Raw genomic sequence first — 8675 nt, 5'->3', positions numbered from 1 at the left:
CCGCGCCGCCTCCCTCTCCCACTTCAAAGAGCATCCAAGAGAGGGGGTTCCCGGGAGGGGCGCAGCCCAGTGGCGGCTCTGCGCCGGCGGCCGCCTTTATAGCTGTCAGGCAGACGGGGAGGAACTCACACTTCCCACCAGGCCGCTCCCCCGCCCGCGCCGGCCGGCCTGGCGCACACTTTAACCCGCTCTGCGCCTCTGGAGCCCGGCCAGGCCGGCCCAGCTGCCTGTTGGCTGCTGCCGGCGGCGGCGGCCCAGGAGCGGCGAGCAGGGAGGCCTTCTTCCCGGGTCTAGAACTGAGGACCACATGTCGGGTGTCCAGACGGAGCAGCCGCTGGCCGGAGGTTACCGGGGAGGCTGGCAATGGCAAAGCCCCAGCCCCGCCTGTCCGACTTCTGCCTCCAGAGCGGGCCCTGTCCCTGGGGCTCCTGAGAATGGGGTCTGGGATGTATGAGGCGTCCCGTCTGACCGCTCCGTTGTACGGAGGGAAAAGCTGAACTTCCGGGACGACCATGCCCCGGGTCACCAGCCTCAGAAAGCTCCTGAGATGCAGGGGCCTAAGCAGCTGGAGGGACCAAGGGAGAGACCCAGCAAAAGTGAACCAAGGGCTCCAGGGAGGAGACAGATGTGCCCATGGCCTGCTGACCAGATGGCTAGAGCAGCCAGGGCCAGGGCAGAGAGGCACAGGGATTCTGCAGATGTCCGGCACCAACTTGGCAGCCCCTGGCAGGCCAGGCCTGGAGCTCCAGCCCCTGTTCCGGCTGAGCCAGGGCACAGAGCAGAGCCAGAGTGGGTGGAGCGGTAGAGCCCCCCTGGGAAACCCCGGGCAGGCCCCAGACTTTGTGAGGCTTTCCTAAAGCAAGGCTGGGCACCTAGCCTCTGCACACCAGCTTCCCTAGAGCCCATCATCGGCAAACAGAGGCACCTCCAAAACGAGGAGGAGGAGGAAGCTGGGGCACCGTTCCATCAGGTCACCTGTGTTTTTTCATCCATGCCCCTGCCTCCATGCAGCGGATGTCCTGGGCCCACAGCGGTGCCTGGAAGGCCCTTCTCCTTCCCCCTGTCCTCCCTGCTGGAATAACCTTGTGAGTTCCTTCAGCTGCCTTCTTGAGGAAGTTCTGCCCTGTGTCTGACCAGCCACCAGAAAGGCTGGGAAGGAAAGCCACCAGTAATGTGGTGAAAGCGATAATACCCTCTGCCCTCTGTCCGGCTTGTCCTACGGGCCCAGAGCTGTGAGCATCCACCTTTATGATCTGCATTTCACAGGTGGAGGAACTGAGGTTCGGGGGCCGAGTCACCTCTCCAGCAGGCAAGGCTGGGATGCCAGTGCTCCTGGGAGTCGGGTCCCATCTTCTGCTGGGTTCTTTAAGTTCATCTCCCCGGGACCCTCGGCCAGGCAGGTCTTACTCATCTTGTTCCCCCTCTGGGGCCACTGGGGTACATGGTGGCTGCTCCTAGTCACAGAACCAGGACTAACCCTAACCCTAACCCAGGCCCACACTGCCCCCTGGGGTCGCTATGCTGAAGCACAGACATGGTGGCACCTGTCACCCAGCACACACACACACACATAGGCACACACACACACACAGTCCCTCTCACATGACCGGATCGCACTCACTCTGGGAGCCTCTACCATCCCGTTCCTCTCTCTTCTGGTGACCGCCAGGCCTTGCACCCTTTGGCACAGTCCCTGAGCTCTGCTGGCGTTTGTGGCCTCACATCCAGCCAGCGCCAGGGTGACTAATGGTTTCCCTTGGGAGGCACCCCACAGCCTACCAACACAAACACTCCCAGTGTCTTCTCTTGGCTCAGCAAGACGGCACAGGCTGCAGGCTGGCCACCTGGGAGACGGGTCTGTGGGGCCAGCCATCCCCTGGCTCTGTGACCTACTGCAGGCGTGTGACCCTCCAGGCCCCAGCTCCCCTGGCCAGCCACGCTTCCACACCGCCCCCACCCCTTACCCCAGAGCCCCCAGACTTGAGGCCCGGAGGGAGCCATAACTGTCACATAGCAGGTGCTGTGGCAGCTCCTGATGCCAGGGACTCCTTGCCCCTTAGGGGGTGTTGTTGAGGTGAGTCCTCCACTCTCCAGGCTCCCTCTTCGGCCTGCAAATTCCTGGCCTCCCATGGCCTCCCTCATGTAGGATGGTGTCAGCACACACCCACCGGCGCTTGCAGGGCTGTTGCAGCCGTGTGGCCCTGGTGCTGGAGACACCACCTGCCTTTAGAAGGGGATTGTTGGCCAGGCGTAGTGGCTCATGCCTGTAATCCCAGCACTTTGGAAGGCTGAGGCAGGTGGATAACTTGAGGTCAGGAGTTCGAGACCAGCCTGGCCAACATGGTGAAACCCCGTCTCTACTAAAAATACAAACATTAGCTGGGTGTGGTGGTGGGCACCTGTAATCCTAGCTACTCAGAAGGCTGAGGCAGGATAATCGCTTGAACCTGGGAGGCAGAGGTTGCAGTGAGCCGAGATCTCGCCGCTGCACTCCAGCCTGGGCGAAAGAGTGAGACTCCAGCTCAAAAAGAAAAAAAAAAGAAGGGGATTGTCTCCACTTGTGTTTTCCAGCTATCTGAGGAGCTTAGAAACAGGACAGCAAGAATATGTGGAGGGGATGCCCGGGAGGGTGGGGTTCGAGGAAAAACAAGGCGGGGATGGAGAAGCAGGCTTGGGGCAGAGGGGCCGGTGAGCCGTGGTCGACCACTTTGGAGGTTCCCTGGGATGATGTTAGGCGGCCGCAGTGGGAGCAGGGCCTGTCCTCACAGCAAAGTGGCCACGGCAGGTTCAGGAGTTTAAGGACGTGGCCCAAGCTGTGGGAGGTGGGTCCCCTCTCTGGCACCCAGAGGCCTAGCAGGCCTAGCAAATTTATGTGTATAGTGTGGTTCACCTGACTGATAGGGCTGGCCGGCCACGGCCTTGAGAGAGGCCCACCAATACCAGCTTCCCTGGTATCCTGCGGTTCTTCTCTGTTGCCAGCCCAGGACCCAGAACATCCTAGGAGCCTCCTGGGCAGACCCTGCCAGAGTTCTCACACCCAACTGGGACGGGGCCACCAAGGGACCATGTGGCCAGCTGGGAGGTGGCTGGCAGGCCAGGAAGAGGACCAGGACTCAGAAGGCAGCCCCAGGGGAAGAGTGAGGGGCCCTCGGCAACCCCAAGGGCCATCCCTCTCCCCGAGCTTCCTTCCTGGCCCAGGATAGAAGCCAGCTGTCCCTGAGGCCCCCCGGGGCTGGACATACGGGAAGAGCCTCCCCCGCCTTCCCTGGCTAGTCCCAGGTCCATGCACGACCACTGACTGGCCAGGTCACTTCGGGCCACTTTTCCCTGACAGGCCTGGTTTCCTGGTCTGTTGCACAAGGTCAAGGTCCTTTTTTAGCCCCAGACATCTTACAGGCACACTCAAGAGACAAGTGAGACAAAAGCAGAGGAGAGGGCTCCTGCCTCCCCTCTTCTCCTCAGCAGCCCTGAGGCCCCTTCTGGGCACCAGGACTCCTGGAGGCGTCACCTGAAAGCTGGTCAACTGGAAGAACCCCAGCCCCCGGCAGCCCCTCAGGGGCTCTGCTCGCACGTGGCCATGACCTCCAGAGATGCCCCATGTCAGGGACATCTGCTGGGGACAGGAAGACGTCACCCAGCCAGTGAACTCTTTCTCCCATGCCACCCACAGTGACCAGGGGTGGGCAGCCACTGGTGTCACAGCTGGGGGAAGCAGGAAACCCAGGACCTTGGATCCCGACACTGAGAAGGGCCCTGTCTTGGAGGCTCAGCGTGCAGGCTCAGCATAGGAAGCAGCAGCTCTTCCGATAGCACGGCAACGGCGGCGTCACGTGGGAGTGCCTGGAGCCGGACTCCTTGGGTTCAAATCCTGACTCTGTCTCTCTCCAGCTGGGTGACTTTGGGTGAGGGCAGACACTTCTCTGTGCCTCCGCTTCCTCACCTGTGAAGTGGGGGTGAGAAGGCACTCCCTATGCTGGACTCTCGTGAGGCTGAAATGAGTCCGTACGGGAGAAGGGCCTGGGATGGTGGTGGAGAAGGGAAGGGCTCTGCATGTGCTTTGCTCTGAGCCCAACAGGTAGCCCAGGGCCTGTGTCTACTCTGCTGTCATACTCCATCCTGACAATGCCACATCAGGTAACACTGTCACGCCCAGGCAAAGAAGGAAGCTGAGGCCAAGGCTTGGACCCCGCCTGTCTGAGGCCAGAGTGGACTTTCTCAGCCTGGTCCATCTCAGCCTGGCCAACTTTCTCAGATGGTCTCTTGAGTGTGCCTGTGAGATGTCTGGGGCTAGGATGGGGTGCCTGTCATTGGTCCAGGATGGGATGCACCTGGGTCCCAGGAGAGCCCAGAACACCAGGATGTGCTCAGCCTGCCCACCAGGACCAACAGCGGGACCCTCCCCAATAGCCCCCACTGCTGTTCCTGTAGCCCAGAGCCTTGTGAGCCCTGACTCAGCTTCTCCTTTCCCTGCAAGGGGCAAGAGAGCCAAACCCAGGGATGTAGTGCCCAGGAGGGGCAAGTTTCCATGTAGAGAGGCAAGCTGGGGCAGACAACAGGCTGGGACCAACAGAGATGCAGGGCCTGCAAAGAGGGCAGGAGCAGCCTTTGGTTCACTGAGAGGTGCGGGTCTGGGCTGGCCTGCTCTCTGTCCTCCCAGCACACACACAGGGCTCCGATTCCCCTCTGGGAGTGCTCCCTGCCAATGTCAACCCTGCCGTGGCTCAGCCCACAGGTGGTGAATGGACAACCCTGGGTGGTACCCCAATCCCCCCAATCAGAGCCTGCCCTGAGGAGGTGACTGCAGTCCCCGGGGTAACCAGCTGGTGCCAGACCACAGAACTTTGTTTCTCCTCCTCCTCTTCCTCCCCCTGAGGAGGCGTTTTCTGTTAGGCCAATGCTGAAAGCTCGAGTTGGGAGAGCTCAGGCCTGTGGCTAGCAGAGATTGCTTAGGCCATTCCTGGTCTGAGACTCTAGGAGAAAGATGCTCCTCTGTCTCCAGATCTGGAGCAGATAGGGACCTGAGCAGCCCTGGTGTGGCCTTGGGCTGGAGTCGGGCAGAGCCCTGCTGTCTGGGAGACAGCTCTGGGAGGAACCACAGCAAAGGTGAAAGGCTTCCCAGCAAGCCTGCAGAAGAGTCTCCTGTCCACAAGGGCTCCCCGACAGTATCCCCACCAGCTGCAACCCTGCCACAAGTCCTGTCCCCAAGGGCAGGCTGGGTCCCAGGAGCTGAATTTTCGGGTCCCCAGAAGAAACTGTGTGCTGGGGCTGCTGCTGACCCAGGTGTGGCTGTGCCCTCTCAGTCACACTCAGTGAGTGGCATTTGCCAGGCACCATCCCACAGCCCTGCAGAGGGGAGCAGGTAACAGATGTGCAGTTTGGGCAAGCCCAGGTTCGAGCCCCAACCCCTCTCCCAGCTCCTGGGTCTCTGTAAATGGAAGATGGGTCTCCCCGCTTCAGAGGGTAAGGAGTCCCTGGTTCACACAACAGACATTAGCCCTTGCCAGAGGCCGGGCTGGCAGCTGAGCTGTTCACATCTGTGCATTCTTCAGCCCCTGCAGCAACCCTGAAAGGCAGGCATCCCTCAAGCTCCATTCTGCAGACGAGGACACTGAGGCTCCCAGGGCCAAGGGCACACAGAGGTCCTAGAGCTAGGATGGGCTGAGCCCCCCACCTGGCTCACTTGGCAGGTGTTCAGAAGCTGGGGGTAGTGTGCTGCTCATCTTCAGCCTGCAGCTGAGGACGATGTTGGATTGCTCATCGCAGCCCTGGCCGAAGAGGCACACGCAGAGCCATGTCCTGCGCGGGGGAGGACCCTGAGTGGCAGTCCAGGCAGGCATGGGGACCCCGAGGAGCAGGCAGAAGGCAGCAAAGCCTGTACTCCTCCCAACAATTGTGGGGGAGCCTCCGTGGGCCCCACGGAGAGCCCAGGCACAAGGATTGCTGTGCGCTGGGGTGACCTAGTGCTGTAGGTCAGGTGTTCAAAATGTAGAGGACGCAAATGCAGCTGCCAGCCAGTCCTCCTGGGCCGGGCAGACAGACAGCTGTTGGGAGGCGGGAGCTGCCTGACATTCCAGGCATTTCAGGGCCGCTATAAAGCAGGGGCGCTCCTGCGGCTGTGGGGGCTAGGGAAGGGGAGTGCGGGGCGGCCCCACTCACCAGCGTGGCACAGGACCAGCCCGTTGGAGCCCACTGGGGCCTGCCATCTGCTGGGCAGAGGAGGGCTGCTGCTGCTCCCTGGGCCTCAGTCTCCTCCTCTGTAAAATGGGGAGAACAGAGGCCTCCACCCCACCTCCCGGCTGCTGGAAGGGCCCAACGAGAAAGGTATGAAGAGTCCTTGGTACATGGCCAGCGCCAACCAACCGTCTGTCCATGGACATGATTGGTTTTCAAGACACATTCAGTGCCATGGGGGTTCTGAGCACAGAGAGCCCACACCCCTCTGGGGGGTCAGGAGAAGCTGAGGCTACACAGGGAACCAGGGGAGGGTCTCCTGGCAGAAGGCCATGCAGAGGCCCAGAGCCTGGAGGGCATGTGGCTGTGGGGATCTGGTTTGGCTGAAGTCTGGAGCAGGTGAAGCGTGGGGTGGATGCCAGGGACTCCTGAATGGTGGGCTGGCAGGCAGGGGCCATGGGAGGTTTCGGGGTGGGAAGGACCAGGGATGCCAGCTCACGTCTGTGCTAGCTCAGAGCCTGTCCAGGTCGAGCAGCTCCTGGCCTGGCCCAATCCTGCGCCCCCCACCCTGTGTCTCCTGGGGCGGCGACACCCCCCACAGCAGCCGGTCTGGCTTTTCCACTCTGCCTTCCCCTCTCCCAGCTCCCCAGGCCAATCGCTTCCCCTGCTCCAGGGAGAACCGAGGGTCATTTCAGTCCTGTTCAGAGCTGGACGCCTTCCCCAGAGCCAGCTGGTCTGCGTCCAGGCGGCCAGGGCTCGGACGGGAGCCACACACAGCCCGCCCCCCCTTCACCTCCGTTCTGCACTCCACCACCTCCCTCAGAGGGCAGCTCACGTTCCAGCCTTTCTGCAGGGGCTCCTCGGGCTGCCCCAGGCCCAGCCACCTGTCTCCCCCCTTTGGGACTGTCCCTCCCGGCCCCCACTCTCCTTAATCGCTGCAACACATGTGTGGCTCCGCTTCCCTCTCCACCTCCTCCCCCTTTGCTTTTTCCCTTCCCCAAGCTTACAGCCCTGGCCCTGGAGTTTACAGCTGCAAAAAAACACACACACACACACTCATGCACAAAACCAACTGTGGAATGTTTTCCTGCTTTCGAGCGGGGTTTATGGCTCCAGAGAGCTCTCTCCTCCACTGCCTCTCATAGCACCTGACATCGAATTGTATTTCCTCAGCACTCTTTTCCACTCTTACTGAAAGCTGGGCTAGGGGCTGGAGACTAGGGCCCAGTACGAGCCGGAGCAGAGGGGCCGAGAGGTGAGGATCAAGGAGGATCAGGGCCCCCGCCGTGATAGGCCCACAGGGGATCGTGCGCCTCCTACCAGAGCCGCACACACAGCAGGTCTGGTTTTTCCATTTGGAGAGGGAACTGGGCTCCTCAGAGGCCAGACTGAAGTGTGCGGCAGCCCCGCCTCCTTGGACTTTCATTCATTCTTTTAACAAAGTCATTCATTCAGCCAGTGTGCGCTGAACACCATCATGTGCCAGGCTTGGGCGTCGGGGGCGGGGCAGGGAGCCAGCCAGCCAGAACCCTGGGCCCTGGATCCTGCAGTCCAAGGGGGCCACAGTCCAGACAACCCAACACCAACATCTCGGCTGAGGTGGCTGGTGCTAGGTCAGGAACGACGTGGCATACAGGGCACTGCGTGGAGCCCCTCAGCTTTCCTTGGGGGCGGTGGGGGGCGGGTGCTGTTCGTCACAGAAGCCTTCCCCACAGACAGGCTGTCTAGGCTGCAGGCAGAGGGAGCAAGGCATTAACCAGAACAGGCGGGGCAGGAAGTGCCTCCCTGCAGGGGAGGTGGGAGGCTGGGAGGAGAGGAGGCAGCGTCTGAGAGTGTGCATGGGGGCTGGGGGGACGGGTCTGGGCCGTAGATGGCCTGGTGGTCTCTGTGAGCACTTGGACTTCACCCTTCGGGCTGTGGGGGCCTCAGAAGAGTCTTAAGCAGGAGAATGAGACATATCGAGTCAGACGTTTCATTGCAAACAGCAGAAATGGGCTCCAGCCAACTTAAGACAAGAGAGATTTCTGGAAAGGTCTGTGGGAGCTCCCACATGGAGGGAAAGGTGGAACAGCCGAGCCTCACAAGGCAGGACTGGCCCAGCAGCCTCTCTTGGAGTGGCCAGTGCTGAGACAGTCCTCGGTCTTGCTGTCCTCAGATTCTAATTTCCAGGAGAACAAAGGTGCGGGAATACTACACTGGACGCCACCCACCAGCAACCAAAGGGACTGGCCACCAGTAGGGCAGGGACAAATTGCATAGACATTACATTGTGAGCAAAAGAAGCCAGATCCAAAAGAGTCCATGGTCTATTTGTAACAGGCAGTCAGGTTACGGGGGCAGAAATCACATCAGTGGCTGCCTCGGCAGGGGGCTCACTGGAAAGGGCTCAGGAGAATATCCTGGGTGGGGAGGATGGACACTGTGGTGGTTACAAAGGTGCATTTTCATCAAACTATACATGTAAAATCTGTGCATTTTGTCCTATGTGAATTACATCACAGTGA

The sequence above is a fragment of the Macaca nemestrina genome, chromosome 14 (genome assembly GCF_043159975.1).
Source record: "Macaca nemestrina isolate mMacNem1 chromosome 14, mMacNem.hap1, whole genome shotgun sequence".
Classification (NCBI taxonomy): Eukaryota; Metazoa; Chordata; class Mammalia; order Primates; family Cercopithecidae; genus Macaca; species Macaca nemestrina.
The sequence above is the reverse complement of the archived record's forward strand: the minus strand, read 5'-3'. Positions refer to the sequence as shown.